This window comes from Ornithodoros turicata, chromosome 7 (genome assembly GCF_037126465.1).
Source record: "Ornithodoros turicata isolate Travis chromosome 7, ASM3712646v1, whole genome shotgun sequence".
In the NCBI taxonomy this organism is placed as follows: domain Eukaryota; kingdom Metazoa; phylum Arthropoda; class Arachnida; order Ixodida; family Argasidae; genus Ornithodoros; species Ornithodoros turicata.
Genome location: NC_088207.1, coordinates 48,237,089 through 48,260,833, shown reverse-complemented (window position 1 = coordinate 48,260,833; position 23,745 = coordinate 48,237,089). Strand labels below are relative to the sequence as shown.

Here is a 23,745-nt window from a genome sequence, read left to right as displayed (position 1 = left end):
GAAACATTTCCTGTTCACAGCTTCAGCCAGCAAGGTGAAAAAGAGCAAGACACGAAAGGCAATCACGAACCGCATGGGCCTCAACAGCGACAGTCATGCGATGAGTAACAAACAAGAGTTGGACTCCACCAAGAAGCGTGGCCTCGTTAATGAAGTTACGCCCGTCAGCAGAGAATTGCGCCGTTTCTTTTTTTCGCAGCTTTTCCGATCTCACTTGCACGTCTGTGGGAATGAGCCAAGTGGGTTAACGTATTGAAAAGTCATGGAGAATATTTACGACTTATCCTCAAGGGGAAAGTCCGGCATTAACACGCCGTGCAAGATCGAAGCTTCCATTGGAACCATCTGATAATGGCTAGTGATATTATTCATTCGCGCGAGAGCAAAAAAGAAAAAGAAAAAGTCCACTGACTGGACAGATGGCACGATAAGAAGAAAGGAATTCCGAGTAACTTGGGCAAGATAACAGCAAGTAATGGTGTATATTTCATGAAGGAATGCGGCAATGGGTCCAATGCGTCTCCTCCAATGCGTCTCCTCCTGTTCATGAAGTTTGTAGTGATCGGAATAATAAGGATCTATGGTATATAGATGTAGACGTGGGTGTGGTTATGGGGAGTCTCTCTGTTTCCTTGGTATATAGTGCTTCTTAAATACAGCAAAGCTTTCACACACCAAAGCCCAGCAGAAGGAGGATTTCTCTGTTAGAGACATCAGCGGGTCTCGATCTGAGGATCTTGCTTCAACACACACACACACATAAATGGGATGATGATGCGGTGGGTCATTCTCCGCCGTTATGGCGGTACACTGCCCCATTGCGCTTGTGGAAGGGATGAGAAAGTGTTGATGATGGAAAGGTGTCCTATTAGAGTTCCAGTGCTGGAGAGGAACTCAGCAACAGCTCGTAGGTCTTGCATCAGATGTGAGGGGTCCGACCATGGCCCGAGAATTTTGGCTAAGTCGATCTTGCTTCAAGCAAAGCCTTCAGATATTCTTTTCCGGCAATGTATAGTGTCGGCAGTCTTATGCAAGCTAACAGCAGCCTTTGCGTAAAGCGAGCCTGTACTTTTGACATGGTATGAAGCGACGTTGATACAGTTTAGCATTACTTAAACGGTAATTCACGACCAAGCCAGAGACTTCAACAATCGCTGAGGACACTTTAGGGATGTACAGGACGTTACGCGTAACGTGTCATAAAATTATATTTAAAAATCTACTTGTCAGAAAAATTGCGCTCCTCGAAAGGACGGGTTTCGCGATTTTTTTTAAAGGCTACATTATCATTGTAGTAGTGAATGTATCTTGTACTAGAATGTCGTAAATCCTGCATGCACTCTCTGTGTCTGTAAAAAGAAAAAAAAAGAGTTGACTTGGCAGATTTTAGAATTCAATTGGGAAAATTAAATTTCTCTCGAATTACATTTGATAAAAGTGCTCAGAAGAATTCTGTGAAGTATTGTGCAATGAAAGCACTAACTGCTGTGCCGTCTGCTACAGTCCACTATAAAGTCACCCCCGCCAAAGAAACGATTTTCGTGATGAACCGTTATAGTTCATGCAACGAAGACCAAAAGTGAAACAAAATTCTACCACCTGCATTCGGAAACTGTGGATAGATACGTCCCAATAATTTTCATTAAAAGAAAGTGCTGTTGTTGTCATACGTAGATAGCAGGTACCTTTCTGCGCTTTTTGTTCAAGTTCATATATGGGGTAGGTTATACCGCGCCTCAGTAGTGGGACATCCCATGTATTCCTCATCTTGATTCCATTTCTTGCTGCTCAAGTTCATCAAGCCTTTGATGGTTGTCGTCCGTATACAAAAATACGTAAAGAACGGCACTCGTCCTTGTAACCTTGATAATGAAATCACTTCATATTTCCGTCAGACACACGAAACCTGAATTTTTGTTTTCACACGTTCAAAATACAGGTATTTAGTAACGAGTTAGAAAACATTGATATGCACGTAGGTTTCCCTATCGAGGTTCCATGTCTCTGTAAGGTTTTGTCCGGACATAACCCGCTTTACCCACTGATACCAACCTACCAGAACAGTATCGGCATACGAATGGAGTTCGCGCATTCCAATACGGCTTTTTCCCGTGCGCAAGTGTGTCCGCCTCCACACTCAACGCGCGGAAACGCAAGGACGGCAAAAATAAATAAAAGGAAAACTGAGCTGGACTTTATTAAAATCCCAGAGCAACGAGGTCTGCCAAGCGAAGCAACGTGATATTCGAAGGCTAGCTGATCTCAAGGTGATCGACTGCGGAGAAACGTTTCCGAAAATTGCGGAGTCGCGGAAATGATTCGCGCATATTTGACGGGCAGTAGGTTATTACTATTGAAGACAGAGAGACCCTGACCCCGCACTCTCGGTTGTCCGATGTGGCGAAGAAATTGCAAGATGTCGAGGCTTTTTAACCTTGGCGTTACCATATGGTATTTTTACAGCAAATTCACTGTCACAGTGGAAATCTAGTCATAATTCTGAGGACCCGGATTGGTGATTAGGGTCATTAAAGCAAGCAAACATTTTCCCGGCTCGGCCCCTTGTGGATGGTTCGTAGTGTGGTGGTGCCTGGTGTTAGCAGCTTTCAGGAGCTGCTCCCTTGTGCCTTCTTTCGCCTACCTTCTTCGGGAGCTCTAGGATGCAGACGGAGACAAAAAGGACGTGAACGAAGCAGAGAGAGAGAGGAAAAGATACTATTGATTACTCTCGGTGGACAAGGAAGATCGAGCAAACAGAAGTCGGTCATGGTCTTGCACAGCTTGCAGTCCAATAATATCGATTATGGAGCAGATTCAATGCAGGTGATGGAATGGCAACCGTAAGCAACTTTCCGTAGATGCCATTGCCTGCCATAAACGCACGATATGGTCTCATAGGTGGAACAAGTGCACGTCCAAATAAACTCACAGGGATGTCATGGACAGCAGGAGCATTTTCTGAAGAGGTCCCTCGCGTAAGAGTGTCTCGGTGTAACTGCTGTCTCTTTGGATGTTCCACTCTATTGTGATATTCAACTGTATTCGGACATTTGTTATAGCAACTGTTTTTTCAAAACGATACTTCACTCATATTCAACGCAAACGACAGAAGCCAACATTAGAAGCTTAGCATTCCTGCACAACAACAACAACAATATATGCTTACGATGAGGTGGAGTGTTTCACCGCGGCGGTGCGCTACCCTATATCTGCATTCCTGCACGAGTGGACTTTCCAATCGAAAAAGTTATAACATAAGCTAGTTATGATACTATCGCTCACGTCCCTAGCTTGACAACCAAGAAGCCCGCCAAATCTAAAACGACTGCCATATCTATAAGGTCGTCTTCAATGTTCTAAATCTTCCAAATCGAAAGTCGAATCACCCGAGCGTATATAGACAAAGGAGCCGCTCAGCCAGCGTTATGTAGAGTCTCGGTTCCTCCAAACCGGTCCCGAACCTCCTGTACCTCTCTCTCTCTTTCTCATCGTAGCTCAAACACACACACACCTACCGACCACTCGTTCCACAGGTGCATTCCTCGCCCCGCGTGGACTGCCTTTGAAGAAAAAGACAGAGCCGGTAACGAATTGCCGCAGCTTAAAAGAATAGCGACGATATCAAGGTCAGCGTTCTCGTGCAGGAAATAGTCCTCATCACAACATCACACACACCCCGAGGAAGTTCCTGGACCATCTCCTCGGAACATCCGGAGTAACCCAGTGCTCTCAATCCGACGACCCAGAAGTATACACGCTACAATCAACGAAGCGTCTTTACAGACACTCATAAGGATGGATATATATATGTTAAGAAGGCATTATTACGCCATTACTAACTTGCCGCCTCTTCAGACAGAGATGTGTACAGCACTTGGTTTCTTGGTGGGCGCAGACAGTCCTTTGTGCCAGCGCTGACTGTGTGAGATTCTGAACGAGATGGTGGGGAGCAGAAACGGAGCAAAATTTTTGCTGGGGTTATCTCGTCTCCAGTCGGCGAGGTTTGTTAGTGAATCAGTCGGTGTTTTGAGGACGTTCCCGATGAACGATAGGATGGAATGCCTACGTTCCACAAGTGGGCTGGTTTAATTTGCGCCGTGAACGGGAAAGAGCACTGCTGAGTGCAGCCGTTGCGTAGAAATGGATTACTTGCTCTTACAGCGAAGTATGTTGGCCCTCATGCCAATGCCAGTTACTTCGCGTGAGAAACTAGAGAAGATGGCAACATTTACCTGAGTCTGGCGCTGAAGTAGGGACGGGACAAACAAGTGGGCAGGACGAAACTCAACACCACTCGTTTGTCCCAGTCTCAAGTTTTCTGCCCAGAGTCAGGGAAATGTTGTTATCTACTAACTTACACCAGCTCGCTTGCGTTTTATGTCACTGTTCTACGATACCAGATGACCTCTGCTCGTTTCGAAGGACGTACGCACAAATGCGCAGTATATATCATCATAGCTACGGCTAACCTCTCCGCATAGTCCTCTTTACACTTCCACCCCAGCCTATCCCAGTATACTGTTTACGTTCTTCAGCGTGGACCTTAGAAGCGATCAGGAATCAACACCCAATTACAGTTTACAAGCTGCAACAATAAACAATGTTTGCTGCAAGAGTCGAATCATAATAATTCGAGGCTTTACGTCGCGACACAACATGATCATGAACGAACCTCCACGCATGCCTAGCATCTTGTAAACGTCTATTCATTTCATCCAAAATACTTCTTTTAGTGGGGAACGGGAAAACGTTGGATAGGTAAGACGTCTCCGTGCATATAGACGGGCATTCTTTTAATGGCTTGTGAGTCTTCAACATTCATAGCAGGAACCGAATGAGCAGATTGGAAGAGAGAAAAAAAAAAAAGAATCTGAGTCGGACACTATAGCCGAGTAACATATGGAGTCAAAATTTGGGATGACAATCACAACATTGTCATGTAGCAGCAGGGATAAATTGTTTCGTTGGTTGGCCAAAGAATTGTACGCGTCCACGAAGAACACCGAGAGACACGGACACAGAAGACGACACGCCCAAGTTCGCAGCTAGCCTGCACCCTTTCCCTCGTTTCAATGTGTGTGTCGTACGGGATCGCAGGTGCGTGACACTGCGTCATTTCACGTGGAAGCAAAGAGAGCTGAGCGACTCCAGTGACAACTGCGTTCGTTACGGGACCCATCAGACAAAGCGCACAGTTCCGCGTTCGTTGTCGAGGTTGTTGTTGCATGCTCTTCCACCTTTTCCCGTGAGAAAATGGATAGGTCCATTGTAATAAGGAAAGCCTATTTTTATCCGAGAAGTTTTTGATCACTTCAATTACCCTACACAGAAAGATATGTGGTTGTAGTCGTGGCTACATGTATAGAGGTCCAGGTTCAGTCGTCTGAAAAATGTATTTCATGAGAGGGACACTATATATACAGATCAAGTGGTGAGGCACTTTCATTGCTCCGAGAGTGATTACCCATAAAACACTGAAACGTTCGAGAAGAGCTTGCGAGTCGATGCACTACACCCAAACTACGCGCAAGCAGCAGGAGGTAACATGTTCCAAACCACAAGTAATCTTACCGAAGCGCACCTTGCGCAAGAAGGCTCGTGAAGACAGGCTCTCAAGTGACACACACAAGTAGACCGCGAGTATATGCTTCATGATTACGTACTGTCCACAACTGATGATCCCCTAGCGGTGTACAGTGACACGCTTCACGTAAGCCCTATTGACAGGTCTACGAAGGGTGTCCCGGAGGCCCGAACAGTCTGGACCGGTCGACCACTCAACGTGGAGAAGGTGGTGGTGGATTGGTCAGATCAGAAAAGACAACCCCCACTTTACGCCCTGGTGCGCTTTCTGAAAGACATATAGGTGCTGCCGCCACCTTGTAATACTCAAGGCTTACAATAGTATCCCAAGAGCGTGGTTAGCTTCCTGATAAATCATCCACCAAGTGTTTTGGGGTATAGCTAGCTGCACTGGAGCGGCTAACTTCCCCAGCCATCGTGTTCTCTACCTCTATCGTTTTATGCTAGGATGTGTAACTCTTCGACCACGGGACGTACAACCTATCCATCCGTCCGGTGTCTGTAGGCGTCAACGAACAACAGCTGTACGATGACTAGAGGTCCGTCAGCATAAACGCGGGCAGACGACAGAGGAGATAAAGTTGGTGGAGACCCAGCTGCTCTTTTGCTTCAGACGCCCACCCCGTCGAGTGTCCCGTGGTGGAAAAAACTGGCATCGGTCCATGCTCATCAGTAAAAGAGAGCACGAGGCACAAGGACGAGCAACAGGAAACGGGTCTGGCTCCCCTTATATCTTTCTGGAGAGACTTTGTGACGACTTGTCGAGGAACAGCTGTTTGCTCGTGCATGACGTGAACTTAAAACAACAAGCACTGGAAAAATAGAGGACGTGGTACAGATACGCTTCAAAACGACCAGATGTGCCAGAATAAGCGGAATGCTTCTCAAAGGGCCCGGAAAGGAAAGGGACAGCTAGGTTACAACCCTTCCCATCCTTTATATACCCCCCCCCCCCCCCAAGGTAGCTTCTGAATACCCACATGCATTCGCGCAGATACCCGTGTAGTTCCCTGCTGCATGCTGTATGTTCAGGATGTATTTCTTACTAGCGTTAAACTAATTAACTTAAATTAACTTAATTCACTTCGTTGTCCTGACAAAGGCGGGGCCTCCGCCGCAACGTAGACATAATTGTAAATCTCTCTATAGACGATTTGAAGTAATTCGTTGGACGCTTAATAAATACCCACTTTTAATTACTACTCCTACTTCTGTTGTCCGCGTCTCATTTCTTGTGTACTGATATCGATACCTGCCCATCCGACTTTTTCATCTCTTAACATAAATATTTTTATTCATTTAGATATAGCACTCTAACAAAAAGGAGCACTCGAGCAAAGACCCATTCAAAACATTTGCTGCAACAATTTCAAACAATGGGTAAATGAATCAATGAGGTTCACATCCATGACAAATATGAACAAAGCAATCCATGATGAAAAACTCTGGTCGTGGGCGACGAAAAGATGGATGACACAGAACTGTCGAGTTCTTTCTGCGTCGCCCACCTTTTCACCCGCCAGCATCCTGACGCCTGCGTCTGATACAGTTTATCAGAACAAAGCAGTCATCACTTCCAACAGCGGTTGACGCGTCTTCGCGGCGGCACTTCATGCTGTCTGCTACCATTGCTCCACCAACAACACCTCTCTTTCTGCGTGATTCTCTGCAGCAAAATCGCATTCCAGACTTGCGCAGACCTCCCAGTAGTGAACTGCACGTCCCTACGAAAACTCTCGCTCAATGAACGAAACAAGAAAAAAGCACGACAGCGAACAGCGCCAAAAGAAACAAGTACGTGTCTGCAATTTTCTTAGGGCGTAGGAAAGAATCCGAAGCGCTGCATCATCATCATCATGGCTTTCCCACGGCCTTGAAACCCTCGCTGGCAAGGTGCGTTTGACCGCTCGCTGGCGCTTTCCAGGCAGACGAACCTCCCCGACGTAGCAGACGACACTCTCATTCAATCCCAACCATTTTCTTCGGTCACGAACACGTGTTAATGTCCGTAATTCGTCCACGACAATGTTGCGTTGGTTGGTATGCGGCTATTTCTGTGCGGCGGAGCCTTGTGACGCATACAGAGCAGGACAGGTCCTTTTTCCTGCTCTGGCGTGGTTTATTAATGTTACTCACGCTCTATATGTACATCAGGAGGCGTCATCGACGGGAGTCTCATCCCCTTATTAAGCAGCTGTTATGCAGAGTGACTCTATAGCACAACAGCAGCTCAGCTACATGCATGACGACGAGATGAGGTGCTTCACCGCAGGAACTCTACGATCAGTGGAACATGCTCAACCAAATAGCTGGGACTGAACATATGAGTCCGTGCGTTGAAAGCCTTGTTACGTGGATAATTGTTTTAGTTTTAGATAATTAAGCTTTTCACTCAATATTTGATTTTAAAAAAATATTCCGTTCAATATATTCGTGACATATGGCATCTTATCGGCAAGCTACTTGTTCATGCTTGTCCACGGCATGGGTTCGGATGCCGTTCTGTTTGAAGCTCCACATATGCGCAAACATAGAAATCTTTTCGCCTTAGATGACAGAGGGTACGCACCTTGAGTATTTGCGTGCTCACGAAAGTGCAGCGAACGTTTTGCGTAATCACAATAGTTTACACTCAAGTGCTATAATAACATCCTAGAGGAATCCTCAATAAAATCCACAGAAAGAGTAAACTCACCGTATTCGTACAACTCTTCAAATTGCGCACCATATAAAAGTGACTCTCCCATAACACCTTCATGACCCGTTTCAAAATCCGCCCTGTGTTACCGTTCCATTCCCATTATGATTCATAAAAGAAGTCATCAGTATCCACTCGGCCTATTTTCTTCGCTCTCTCTCTCTTTCTCCAAAAATTGCGAAAAAAAGAAGAAAACGTAACGACCAAATCCACCCGCCACACTCGTGCGATGTGTATACGTTAACATGATCCGCTCTACATATCATATCGCGTATCACCTCTTATGACCAAGGAGCGAGCATATTAGCCTCGTTCATTCCTCCATTCAGCCCGTTTCTTTTTCTTTCTTTTTTTTTTCTTGGTCACTTGTCTACACAAAAAGCGGAAAAACAGTTTTACACGCGGCTACTCATTGACAGCCATCTTTCGTTTCGCACGCAAGCCACGCCGCTGTGAAAAAAGCCCGATTGTCGGTGGTACGGTGACGTTAGGCTTAGCTGGGTTCCACGACCGAATTTGCAACGGATGGCGAGTCAACTGGAACGGAGACCATCAGGTGCGCTGTGCAGCTCGCGGTAATCTGCGTACGTGCACTTTAGCCAAACGTGGCGCAGAGCTTTTGCCCACATGCTCGTACATGAAAGAGATCTTCAAGAAGATATTTGCAGCTCTGAGAGGCGCAGCTCTTGGACGAAGCTCTGGAGAGGCGAGCTGGACTGTCTACTAATCATACCTTTCTCCTCCAGTGATCCGCATGACGAGTTCCGAGTAACTAGCGAGGCGAAGAAGCTACTGCTTTGAAAGCGACCAGTCGCAGAAGGATGCATTCTAATTGGGATTATTGTTAAGTGTTGGTAAGTGAGAGCCTACAAAACGGAAGTCTATTTAATGTACGTCCATGTTGTAAGATGCGCCGTGATTGAATGTGAATCTTGCAGTTTGTTTATCTATTAAAAGCGATGACCCAGACCTCGGTATGTTTTTATAGCGTTCATGCAAAGAATGTTAGACGACGAGAGAAAAGAACAACATAAAAAGGGGAACGAGAAACCAAAAAGTGAATTGTATTCATAGAACTCAAAAGTGTGGGCAAAAAATAACACAGAGAAAGTTCGCTTGCTGTAGCGCTGAGGTAGCGATAAGTTGCTGAATGCGAAACGTGATATCAAAATGCAGGGGAGAACTGACGACAGCTACGCAAGAATCTGGTGAAAGATAACACGTAATAAGACGCAATTATTAATATGCCACAAGAACGTTTTCAATTTTAAGTGAGTACTCACTATTGGGCATTCTCCGGCTCCGACAAAACAAGATGACGAACGAGATTTTCATGCATTTTCAAGCGCTGCTTTCGGAGAAGCACTGCCTTCTTAGTGGCATGTTTAATAAAAGAAAATAGGTATATCAAGTTGCATAATAAGTGATTTTGGAGGTGTTATACGCTTGTCTGAGGCTTGTCTCTATCCTATGATGTGCCTGTGTAGCCGTGTCCTGCGCGTTTTTATGTGTTGTGTTTTTGCCTAGCGTTTTATTGATGATATCGCCGCCCCTAATGTTGACTCTTCGACTCCGCTGACTGTCCCACACCCACACCCACATCAGCGCCGTTCATCGTCTCATCATGTCACATCTCATTCCGTCCATTGTGCCTTGGGGCAATGGGTCGCAGCTCATGCGCCGAATTTCCCCATTCATCATCATTACTTTATCTGTTGCTGTTGAGGATAAGAAGCTCCTCTCTTGTATATAGAGAGTAGACACATCACATGCGCGTATAGTGCTGATGGTCCGCATCAACTGAATTAAATTACCTCTTCAATATAACTTTTTGTTTCGTTTTTCTGAAACGTTTTATAAAAGCGGTTCCGGAAACACTAAGCCAATTGCCGAATTTTCAAGTGGCAGACACCACGACATCGTGGAGCTTTGATATGCAGCTCCACTTATCGTATCGTCTTCGCAGAATGCTTCCAACCCAATAACCCTGCGTATTCAGAAGAATCTACAATCCTTTCATGAACGGTGCCTGAAATTTACACGATGCGACTGCCCAAGCAGCAAAATATAAATAAAAAGGCTAAATAAATAAATAAATAAATTGGCCCAATATTGGCTAAATATCGACAATACTGGTCCAAGCTTGGACCAGTATTGCCAATGTCCAGCCGGTATTGCGCCCAGGTGTTGTGCTGCTTGGGCGTTTCTGTTCTCCATTGGTCCTATAGATTAGACTACTTTCACGGGGCCGAGCATTCCTCTCAAAGAACGAAGAAACGAAGCCACCGTCACCCCCCTCGGTAACGTTCACCCGCCACTGGACAGGACCTTCAGGAGACAATGAACCTATCGCGTGCGAAACTCACGTACTTCGTGCGCACGTACTCACTTTCTTTTCTCTCGCAAAGACAGGAGGACAGCGAACACACAGAAGAGGAATACGCTCGATGCCCTCCCATGTTGACACATCACAATGGTTGACAAACTGTGGCCTCTGACAAGCATTTTACTGTTACTCCTCCACGGTGGGTGGCATGGACGCGTCATGAAATGATCTGTCAGGAAACGCCGCTGCAGAACCTGTTCATTACGTCAACTCATAGCAGACGTCTGCGCGGCCTCTCCGTGCAAAGCACAGGTCTTAAGAAACCGCGCGATGGGATTTTGCACGCAGCCTGTCACGTCAAACGCTTTACAGAGGTTCGGCCACGTGACAACGAGACTCTTTACTTAGCCCGTCGTCATTCGTCATCCCTTCTGTCAATACCAGAAGTGAACACACGACGGCGACGCTCAAAGCAGGTACAGGTTTAGAGAGAATACTTGTACCTTTAAGCACTGTAAGCGCGTTTACCTTATCGAAGGACATCGTAAGCTTCTTGACATAAGCCTATAGCCATTCGTCTTCCACGTTTGGCAAGATATGTGTTGTTTAAAAATGCTTAGAACTATTTCGAGTCTCCTTCGTTAGGACAATAACAATTTGTGTGAGTGAACCGGCAGCACCGACTGCAACCGAACGGCAAGGCGGTTTGTCAACTTTATCACAACGTCAAAAGGTCTGCTATGGATTATTTAAAAGTTAAAGTTAAGTAAAGTTAAAATGTGCGGAGACCCTCTATAGGGCTTTTCGTAGTGCCGAATTGTACGAAAGCGATCGAGCTCTGTATAGGAAGTCCTACTACTACCCCCAGACTACCTCAATTCTGGAAGACCTCAGACCTGGAAGTCAAACTACCTCCTCTACCGCGCTGTGGGTTGTCCACGTCCAGGAATCTACAGTAGGCGTACGTAGTGACCTTTCGCAACAACTGCATTATGCGCAATAATGATATCCCGCATTAAGGACACTTTTTGAATCACTGATATGCCTTCGTGTTCCAAAATCCATACCCTAGCCAGTAACGCCATTGTCAGACGAATAGCGTATAGCCATAAAACAGTTGAAAATATGTGACCCAGTAAAGTTCTACAACGGACACAGGTTTTTCCAAACTGCGCACCATTACTACGACAATTGCCGACTACTTAACTACGCTTATCTTCTTCGCTTTAATCTTGCATATCCTCCACCAGCTGTGTCAACTTCCTAGTTCTCGGCCTTAATGCGTAGTGAAATGACACCGTTGATCCCCAAGCCAACAACCCTCTATCAACCCTCGATGCATCCTCCACCTGAACTGCCATCAAGTTCCGCGGAAATACCACTGTAGAAACACGGTCTCTCTCCCTCTCTCTTATTATTATTATTACTGTACCTAGCCGGATTGTACATGAAACTTGTCTACGTGAAGTTAGGAAAGAGGTTCCAGCGACGTACAGGAGGGTCTTCAATACGTGAAGACCATACGAATCGCGAATGAAAAAGTGGGACATCCGCGCCTTTTCGCAATCATAAAAATTCTGGGAAACTTCTTGCCGTTACGTACTTGCGGACGAGGAAACGTAAAACTTAATCCAGGATTTCGTGGAAGACGCGGCCTTCCCAGTGTCAGAGGTCGAAAGAGACCGCTAGTGCTGAAGAAAAGGATGGGGTGACCTCAACCAGACTTATTGTGTGGTGCAGACTCGCAATGTTTATGGAAGAGATGCGGAGTCACGGTTGCACATATAATTTGGGATGAAGGGTATATTTTTTAATTTCAGTTCGACAGCAGGGATTACTTTCTCTTCGCGGGAGAGGGAAGTCAGTAGGCAGGCACCCCAGGTTGTAGGACAACGTGTACCCGGATCTATATATTGGCCTCATTTAGGCATAGCGACAAAATTCGATAGTGCGACACGTTTTTCAGACGGTAAAGTACACTTCGAACAAAGTAGAAGATTGGGCATGCCAGTAGCAGAGTTTCGTGCGATACGAAGTGCAGAACTTTTGAGAACAGACCAGTAGAACACAGACAAGCGATTGGTATTCCCACTATAAGAAAAAAAAAAAAACAGAGTAAATAAGAGTAATTGGAGTGTAACCATGACTCTTACACTCTTTCTACACTCATTCTGCACTCTTTTCCGCCCATCTTTACTCTGATCATCCGACCTTACTCTTCCAATACTCTCTTTATCCTGCTATGACGTCTCTGACGTTGTCATACCACCATGAATACGCGGGTTCTCGTCCGTTGACTACTCTAAAATCGCGGCCTGTGAGGAGATCGCCAAAGCATGTGCGTGTTAGTGTCCCAACGTCTGTACGCCCGTCCCTATAACCCCTCTCCAGTGTGCATACGACAAGGGCATCGTCATGCACAGGGCCCGAACTTTAAGGGGGGCACTCTTCATCAATAAACAAAAAGCAGTAACAAAGTAACGTAAGTGAAGGACAGTAGCATAATTTTACCCCCGCATACACGCAGAGTAATCTTTACTCCCTTGCAGGGTTAAGTTACACTCCTGGGCGCCAGTGTAACAGGCTTTCCGAAAAAAAAAAGCGATCAATTATATCAATCAAGATTACGCTAAGAAAGAGTGATCTCAGTGACAAAGATTTTACACTGCATAAGAGTTGGGTATACTCTATTTTTTCTTCGACTACCCTGGTGTTTCACAATGCGGTTTCGTTCGAAGTTGAGTTCCCATTAACCAGTAGTGCCGAGTAGTTGAGTATAGTAGTTGAATGGTCACTAGTGTTTCTGTCAGGGTACATATTTAGATGAAGAAAGGTGGGTGGAACCGTTCTATTTTTTTTTTAATCATGCGTTCAGATCGGATGTCATTTATCTCTCCTCAAAGCAAGCAACAACAACGAGAACTAAATTACAATGAAAGCAGAACCGATAAAACACGAGAAAGAAAGACAAAATGGAACCGAAGTCATCCGTGTTTTCGCCCTCAAGTCGGTTCTTTCTTCTGTACTTAACCCACAGTAGCGGTCTACACTCGAAACGGCTCCCGTCTTCCGTGCCATCAGATTGTGAAACAATGGGGTCAAATGCCGCGTCGTGTATTTACTTCCCGAAACATCGCAAACTGTACTTACTTCCTAAGGAGCTGCACACGCTGGCCCCGACAAGAGCCGGTTTTCCTTCTGGGAGGGCTATATCTCAAACGAACCTCGCCACCGCACGAAACGTCCCCCTCTCGACCCAGCGTACATGTGCCACGAGCGAGGTGGTACAACTGTGTTCATTCATGTACATATTTGAGTGTGCCCTGGCCGTCCATTTGTGAAGTGTTCCGCACCATCCCAAGCGCAATATGGTTATGCATTATGATTACGCTTGGACGGCCGCCGAGCGTGCATACAAGATGGCTTACACTGCGTATACATTGCTGTATACGCAATATGAATGAATAATGTGATGTTGAGGGCCTCTGTCCCTGGGATTAAGTTCATATATTCTGGTTCAATTATATGCTGAGCTAAGGTTATTTGTGGTTCTGTATTGCGAACTACACACAGAAAAAGAATCGTTCGAGAAATAACTTTTTAAAAGTTCTTCAGCTTGTCCGTATTTTTCACCTTTAAAACTGTTCTTCAAAAGCAGTTCGCCAGGAGATCCCTAGGCACTCTTTTGTTCTCGAAGGTAGCAAAGGTTCAAAGAAAGTTTCTTGAACTATGAAGAACTCCCGAAGAGCGATGTTCTCTTCTTCTTCTTTTTATTCATGTATTTTTTTGTATAGAGAAAAATAGTGGCAGAAAAATGCTAAGTTTCACAGGACCAGTTTTAAAGATATGACACGATGTTTTATACATAGTCATAGGTTGTAGATTGTAATGAACCGTCTCTTCTGTGTTTTTTTTTGTGCTTTTTTTTTTTTACCGTAATCTTACAAATTAATTTACCCAGAAGTAAGACATTATCATGGAAGAGAACGAAAAAAAGAGAAAAGAAAATACGAAAGATACATTAAAAAAAAGCTGTGTCTTTCTGTACTGTGCGAGACGCGATTAAATACAGTACCCCTATATAGGACCACCGTTAATTGTTTGGCGAAATTTTGCGCCCTGTGACCACGTGACCCTACAAGGCTACGGACGAACCAACGCAGTGGGTTGTCCAAAAACCATGTCGCTTAAAAAAAAGGACATTCAACAGGAGAGAGCTATAGACAACAGACAATTATGAAACACTAAGAACGCAGGAGAACGCTATAACGCTAAGAACGACTAACGACACATCTCCAAGGATGCTCTTCTTCTTCCTCCCCTCTTCAGACTACCCTTCCACCGCGGTTCTCAGCGGCCATATCGAGCAAATATATTACAAGTGAACGCTAGTGTGATTCATCCTAAGGTCCTCGATCAGCATGCATACAGAATCATCCGGAACCAGTTCGAGTTTCATAACGACCTACAGGAATGCGTTCACCACCACAACAGGTCCCGACGTTAATAGGAGGAGGTGGATGCGGCTCGACCTCATTGAAAAAATTAGCGGCGCTTTCGACATCGTCTTCTCTGTCTTCGCCTCTCGTCTTCCTGTCCGACACATGATTGAACAAATACTTGAAGACAAAAGCTCTTCCTTGAGACGAGCGCCTTGGGGCGTGAAACGGATGGAGCTAAGTGAGAAAACAAATCGTGCCGAACACAAGTTGTTCATACCAGCAGTTAATAATATGCGGGAGAAGCGTATTCAGTGCGTGAGAATGATAATATCCGAAGTGATCGAAACAATTTAGATTGATCAGCCTTTCCTCGTACAGGAAGTGCGTTTTGCTTGAGTGCGAACAAGCACACGTCGTAGGCGATACAAGTGGTGGTGCTTAAGTGCACGATTGCTGTGTGGTAAACCGGGACTTGTCATTTCTTTTTTCAAGGGTGGTGGTATAGTGGTTTCGTTCGCGGGTAACGGGCGATATTGGTATGCAAGGTCACGACCTACGCTTTCTAAAGGCGCGATGTTGGTAGCGATATTGCTTGTTTACGTGACGTGTTGGCAATATTGACATTTTTGGACAAGACCTACCACTGCAGGACATGAAAAAACTTATAAGGGTTAGAAAGATTTAGAAAAAAATATATATATGTATTGTGAACGACTTTCGTGAGTATAGACTGCTATGCACGAAGGTTTTGTTCACGATAAATTTTTGGGTGTTTCTAACCGAAGAAGTGTTCGCCCTTGTGGCTAATGGCCATTCTCCATAGGAAGAAGACGAAGAACTGTTTCTAACCGTCGTAATAGTATGGCGGGCCATAGTAATAGTCGTAAGTCTTTTTCTTATTTATCATTCGGTCGCTTGTCATCGTTTTTTGTTTTTGTTGCAACTTATTCTGCAGGACCCGGACAGCCCTGCTTGTAACCGAGCTATTCTGACAACCTTACAAATGAAGAGCTTAAGGACAAACAGAAAAAAAAAGAAAAAAAAAGAGTCCCTCTCCACTGCCCTTTTGCCCTTCGTGAAGCACCCCTCTCGAACTCGTAAAAGGTTGAGCAATATAACTGAGTGTGTGGTTCAGCGTTTTACTCCAGAATGGGAGTAACTCCCCGTTCATCATCTCACAATAAAGTTGTTGTTTAGTTTAGATTTTACATAAAAGTGTTTGATCCTATCGCCGAAAACACGCCATGTCGCATAGCACACACACATTCTTCATTCACGTGTATCACAACTCACCTAGCCTCCTTTAATGTAGGTTAATATAGTCTCCAGAAATAAACGACTGAATACCACCATACGAACAATGTATCTGATATTCCGCGCAGAGAAAGCACCAACCTGGAAGTACTGTATACAAACGGCCTACCCTGTAACTGCGAGGTAATTTGCCGTCGCTGTCGTTATATCTACCGCGCAGCCCCGTATTATACTTCCGAGGCTGGATCGTGAGTCCCCTTCGAGGGATTTATTTTTTTCTTCTTTTCAGAGTAAAAAGATTTTTCGCTCTATGTCCTATAAATAGTACGTCGATACACCCAGTCCGCGAACAGGTTTTCTCCTGCCCGTTGGCTGAAGGGGTTTGGCACACGAAGAGAGCTTGCGGCCATTAAGAAAACGATACGGAAAGCTGATTCACATTACGGCGGCTGTAAAGTGCTGGACAGTTCTAATTCGACGCAGAGATCATCGATTTCTGGGAACAAGAAACGCGCCAGTTTCCGAGGCGATTTTTTATGGACTTTCCCTTCGGTATCGAATCGCGGAAGAAGGGCATGGAAAAGTTTGCTGACCTCGAATTGATTGAAGCAGCTTCTCTAGTTCTTGTCGGAATATATCTACGCTTAATATGAAGAAATATTCTTCCGTAACTTCTCCTTCGATCGCTCTTGCTTGTTATCGGTGGTTCCAAGTTTGTTCCGTATACCAGGAACATGACTGGTACGATATGGATTGAATCGTAATGACTATCTGCGCGTAGGGAGATTCAACAGTGAGATATTGTCACGGCAGGAGCAGGAAGTCAACGATCGCAAACAAATTCATTTGCCGGCTTGGGTATAAAGGCAGGTAATATAGCGCACTAGGAAAACGCAACGAGTGTCTGTCATCGTCCGAATAAACCTTGCTGATGAAGTTCTCTGATGAAGACTCTGGTAAAGTGGCACATCGAAGATTCTGGAGCTGGTGATTAGAGATAGTGTGCGGAAAGTTCCCGGACATCTCTCCTGAATCGGGTTTATCAGATTCTTGGGTCTGCCCTGTTGAGGGTCGTGTACTGTATCGCGCTTGTCAGAGCGTAATCCAGTAGCGGTATATAGGAGTGCGTAACGTTAAGATTGTGTGTAGCTATTAGGATGACACTATATACAGGATCTTTGTGATTTTATTTTCTGAGACTTAGTTTTTATGTTTCTCCTACAGGGCCCCCGCGCTATGTTAAGCACGGCAAATGTTCTGTATGTACTAGTCGGCAATATCAGAATGATTGAACGTAAACGTACGCAAATGTAGCTACATTATCAAATTTGATATAGATCAAAAGCCAGGAGGCATATGTTCTTGTATTGATAAAATACACCGGCACCACACAACACGAGAAGCGCTGCTGGCCCAGTAAGGACGAAACAGCCATCCAATGCTGGTATGGCGGCGTTTTGGTTATAAACCGATACAATATGTGTGCAGCCATAGAGCTTCGGCGTGCTTTTCGTTATAAAAAGGTAATTTCAATTTCAATTTGATATGAGAATCTCCAAAACTGAAAGTGCAATTTTTGGTTTTGTTTTCTCGTGTTATGTCAAGCCCGTGTGTTTTATCAGTACAAATACCAATTTGATATGGGGGTAGTACGTAAAAGTCACATGGAGAAGTGCTATTGATTGTGACGTGCATTGTACAGAACTAAACCAACAGCAAAATAGGAAATCCTCTCACGATGTGCTACATTAAAAAAAAAAGAAAGAAGTTTGCATCTTTCCGAATCTCTGTGTCACGCGCTTCACTTCGCCCGAAGTAACGATTAAATATTTTGTCTCAAAATACGCGTCAGGTGACGGAACCAGAGGCGCGCAGTTCATATTAGAGCACGAGTTTGTCTTGACATGCACCGCCTTATTTCCCTCCTGAATGTGACGCGCGCTCTTGGTAATACCGAGGCGAATTTAGAATAGCGTTGACTTTTACTTTCGCGGAGCGAGTATATTACGGGGCATCATCAAACTGTCAGAGGCAACGTGAGTTTCAAATAAGGCGAATAATAGAACGTGCCTCCGTCTAGATGGTTTCTTTCATTGTACGAGGTTCCACCCAGAGGCGGCCTCAATTGAACTGAGCCAGACGCCACTTCCTGCAAGACAGCTTGCGCGCAAAAACCCTTGCAGCTATGTATTCGCAGTTGTCTCGCGACGTAAAGTCACGAATTGTTACTCTTATTATATATATTCACCTTATTTGATTATTGGACATAGGAAGAGAGATGTTTGCTTATATGTTTCAACGGAAGGGCAAAGTGAAGACAGGTCGAGTGACGTGACACGCTAAAAATGAAATAAATAAATAAAATAAAAGAGCAAATTGGGGAGCAATTACAGCTTCTATGGTCCCATAGATCGTAACTACTCTCCATTTTAGTCCCCTGACTATGAAGCTTACTCCCAGCATTACAAACAGTTCATAAACTTCGCATAGATTTGAGTGAATTTATTCCCGAAGGGGAGTAATGGTTGAGGCAATGGATCTACTCCGTAAAAGGACTAAAATTGCTCAGTATATGTTTCAAAAGATGCTCAACGTTTTTAATAAATTACGAAAACTTGTTACAAGTTGTCGACTAGTACGAAAAAGCATATTTGTTATAAAGCATCCGTCGCTGTTTGTCAATACTGCGCGGTCATCGTTTATTTAGATGAGCGATTCGGTGATCGATAAGACTGAAATATGGGAGATAATTCGTTGTTCATATCTGTGTCCGCGTTAATTAATGCAGTTTCAATTGTAGTACACACGATATCAAGTATAACCATACCCAATTAACCTTGCATTCAGATAACGCCGCTCACGATTGTTTTTCACTTAGCACACCTCGACGCGTTTGTCGTTACAACGCTGCCGCACGAGGCGGACTGATTGAATTCGTTAACAGTAGATAGACCTTGGTAAGGACACGAGAAATAGAAACCAGGCGCCTGTGTATCTCACTGCGGAAGCTCAAGCAGCAATAACTGGCATCGTCTGAGCAACATGTGTCCACCACGTGGTGGAAACGAAAGAATTTCACGGGCCCGGCCACGCAGACTTTAGAGTATTTCGGTGATTCCTCATATTGGTCCCATTTATGACGGATGCACGCAGAAGGAGACATTCGTGTCCCTGATTGGATCGTATGGACACTACAAAATGTCAGAGCACATTCCCAGGTGCACTGCAGGTGGTACGTAAAAACAGGACGTGCCAGGATGTTTCAACGCGCGCTGCCTCTGTATGGTGCGTGGGCACGAGGAAACCTCTGAAAGAATCAGCTTCACGTATTTGATCTGAAGAATTGTTATACCAATTGTCACTTGTATATTACTTATTTTGTTTTGTGTGTGGTTTTTCTTTTTCTTTTTAAATGCCTCTTGGTCATCTTGAGGTTGGTTTTTCTATTCACTTTTCTATTCACGAGCACTGGAGTAGCCTGTCACATCTCCATATAATTTAAATCAATCAATCAGAGACTCACGTGATACTTTTGTAAACTTTGTGTTAGCGCCGCGAAGCAACTGTGGCCATGAGCGGCGTACAGACATGGACAGATGGAGAGAGGGCAGCAGGAAGGAGTAGGAGAACAGGAGCGGTTAGTATGCGTCCTGGGCCGACTTCATACGGGAACTGTGCCGACATCCGTCTGGAAAGTCTTCGGAAAACTCAGGGAAAACCTCAGACAGCACAGCCGGTGGTAGGACTCACGTGATATAGTACATCTTCTTCAACGCAGTTTCCTGACGGTACCCAATATCCTTAGCTTGGCCCGAAAGAAGCCAGTGGAAATGTCTGTTTGTTAGTGGAAGGTTACTCCCAGCTGGAGCTTTTTTTTTGGGAGGGCGCGGCGGATATCCGTGGTTTTCTGGTTTTCGCCGAATGCATGAAAAGGTTGCCGACGGATGGTCGTCGGCGGTTTTCGTTAAATACCGAGATTCAGAAACCGTACTTGTAACATAAAAAGCAAAGGAGAAGCGAAAGGAACGCAGGTAGCAAGCGCAACTGTCGACGATGTACGGTTTGGGAAACACGCCGAATGCCCTCATGCACATCAGCGTCAGAAGGTCACCATCAGAGGGAGATACCCTGAGACTCAGAAACGCAGAAATGCGCCGAAAAAATGGACGACACAACGCGTCTGTCCGTTAGGCGACATGCCCTGAGGAACGTCACAAGCCCGTGCGATGCAATCACTCACGAATGCGTTCCACTGGCCAACATTCAGGCGCTTCATCGAAAGAGCAAACATCCAGAGAAGCTGATATCATCGCTTGACACTCTGGCCGCCAGCACGACTAAAGCACGCCAGGAAAAAAACATGCGCAGTGTCTACTATGACGTCACGCTAGTGTAGTTTGGTCAACATACTTTTTTTTATTATTTATTTTAGTTCCCGCCTACAAACCTCGAGTTGGCTCTGGCTAAAAACCTACTACTCTGTATAGCTTGTAAGAATATGAGAATCTCATTGCGTATGGTTTGCATAGGGGTCGAGTAACAGATATGCAGCGGGAGTCTACGCATGATGGGTTCGAAGGTTGGAAATACCGAGGTGCACAGAAGCTTTGCCGTGGTCCGACCACGTACAGGAGCAGTGTGCCGGTTAGCTTCCTTATGGGGAGACGGCTACGCTGATAAGCACAGCGCGCACCTGCATCTGGATCCTCATCGCCAGCTGTGCCGCAGGGGCCAAAGTTCTACAGGTATTTGACGTCGTTCCCTTCGTAACAGCCGACTTGTGTAGGGACAGAACGTCATACAATGAGAGACCACGTCCCCTGCATAGATGCCAATGTTTGAATCCCTATTAGATTATCGCAGATGGTAGCGTGGAATCTCTTACAGCGTACGCCGTGAAGTACCATGATCCGGAACAACTTCACATACCGATAAGGTTCGATGTAATTTCTCCAATCCGCAAAGTAATCATAATTTGGAAGTTTTCGATTTTTGAAGTAACTAAGTGTAAATAGGAATCAGAACGTCTGATGTGGAGACATTTCGCTGTCTGAACGGAAATACGATCATGGATTTCAAGAGAACAAACAACGGCAATGATATGTTTATGTAGTTCGAATTCTGAGGAGACATAACCAAAACTGTCTGCTTTGAGGTAGCAGGAAAGCAGAAACAATTGAACACCACAACAACAGACAACAACAATAGATGATGACGATGCTATTGGGTGTTTCACCGCGGTGGTGCGGTACCCTACCCCTCTGCACGTGGAACACTGTATGGAGATGATGAAGGAAGGATGAAAGTACGAGAAAGAATTAAAGCGCCTGGAGCAATCCAGTGAACGACAGGACAGGAAGTCCATGAACAGCAAACACTAAATCTATCAGCTATGTACCCCAAAATCAAAGCTTTATACTTATGCCGATGCAGGTGTGTACAGTGCTTAGCAATTCAGATCACCCGACGGGTGCCAGCGAATTCATATATTTTGTTGACGTCAGAGTTACAATGTCAAAGTCGCATATTTCCATGACCCGCTTACTTGTAAGAACTCTTACCACACTGTTTTGCGAGTTTGTGGCACGCGCATATAATAATATAATCGGTCAACAAAAACAAAAGACACGCAGGTAAAGGAGATTTGCGACTAGGATCTCCAATGAGACCCCACCAGATTTATCCAGACGCCCCCAACACTCCCCCCCCCCCCGAAACAATCTAGACGGGACCCCTAAAATTTTGTGAGATTGTGCAATATCTTGTCAAAAGCATGTAAATACACCCCCTTGAAGGGCCCCCCCCCCCACTCAAGGACGAAATTATAGGTAAATGACTGGACCCCACATTCCAAAACACCAAATATATATAAGATAATATGCGAAACACCCACGCCTAACGCAAACAGCGAGCAAAAAACGACCAACCTCCTTTCACAGTACCATACGAAATCGAAGACGATCTAGTCCCAAAATCATCCAACTTGTGCACGGTTGCTCACGAGCAACAACTCAGCGACATCCACTTTTACGGGATGATGCTACACTCCACAGAAGATGACCGACACCACACGATGACACACCGAACAGAAGCAGACATTCGCGGCACAATTCCATGCAGCGGCACCACGTTCAGCAGACACAGCCATGGACCAGCAGACACTCCTCCACTGTGCACCGTAACGTAGGAATGAATGCGGGTTCACGAGTACGAACGGAACGAACGACACGCTTCTCCTCCTCGCCCACTTCCTTCTCGCCGTTTACGTGGGAAGAAAACATGTTCCCTGTGCAGGTAGTTTTTGTCTCCATTTGCTTGTTTAGTGCCCGGTCTCATTGTACTATGCGGAACAAAGAGGAGGGACGAGCTAGCGTCGGGAGGTGCGGGTGGTAGAAAGTGTCTGTATTTGACTGCGGCCTCGTTGTTGTTGTATAGCCTGTCTTCTCTTATAATTGCGACTGCAATGAATGTACTGCATAAGTCTCGTGCGCAAAGAAGGCGGTATGAACGTAACGTGTTTCCCCTGTAAGAAAGTATTATGGAGTGTCACCAATGTTATGTTGGGTCACGACAAGTGGAAAACGATACTGAAACTGAATCGAAAACGAAACTGAAAGAGCGAATATTGATGGCAAGGAAGACAGAACTACTCCGCTCTGTGAGCTGATATGACGGTATGCATTGCTTTCTTTCCAGAGGCTTGGTCTTACCAGTTGCTACAGAGAGCAGCGTCGTTTTCAAGCTGGCACGATTGCGAAAGAAACTCTTGAGACATTCATCTTGTAAACCACGGCTCAACTTTTGTAGATCTTGACTAAACACAATATGTAGACGGACCCCGCGTTATTGTGCATTCTCGGTGGACGCAGAGATGTATATCAGAGCCGGAACGAAGTCTTTAGAAAATAAAATAAATTAAATTAATAAACGAGGAAACGAAACTAAAATGTTGCGTCAGCACACGAGAACATGCCGGGACTTCCATGCGTATTTTGATGAAGTCATGTACTACATGTCGATCACTTGTTCCTTGCCGGTTCATTTTTTCAAATCAATCAGTCAATAAACCAATGATGTTCCTTGCATGTCTCTAGTTGTAACTGAATGTTGCATGGTAGTGTCTCGGGTGTGTTGTACGCGTATGTTGTGTGTTGTTACCGTCAATAAATTTTCCTATTACACAGAATTCGTAATGATATCATTCCTCATATCTAGTCACGATGCACCATCGCCACATTCATTCTTGAGCTATTTCCAAGGAAGTACTAGTCATGTTCCGTTATTATCACTATATTATTTCCTGCTTACCTTATTTGGCACAGAAAGGGTTCAGAGTTGTTCTTGCAGCGGAACAAGCTCCAGTTGCCAGTCAGTCTCTTCCATCGAATTACGTAATGTTTATGCTACGTACAGGGTCACGACGTACGTCAGATGAACCGACG

At 45.1% G+C, this 23,745-nt stretch overlaps 1 protein-coding gene across 2 annotated transcripts in view; it reads right to left on the bottom strand.

Moving 5' to 3' along the window:
• LOC135401344 (treacle protein-like) overlaps window positions 1-22,497 on the bottom strand; it is a 52,708-nt gene extending 30,211 nt beyond the window's left edge. For both annotated transcript variants that reach the window (XM_064633697.1, XM_064633698.1), the window contains exon 1: window positions 22,231-22,497. The gene's annotated coding sequence lies outside the window, so the exon portion shown is untranslated. The remainder of the gene's footprint in view (window positions 1-22,230) is intronic.
• Between the last annotated feature and the right edge of the window lie 1,248 nt (window positions 22,498-23,745).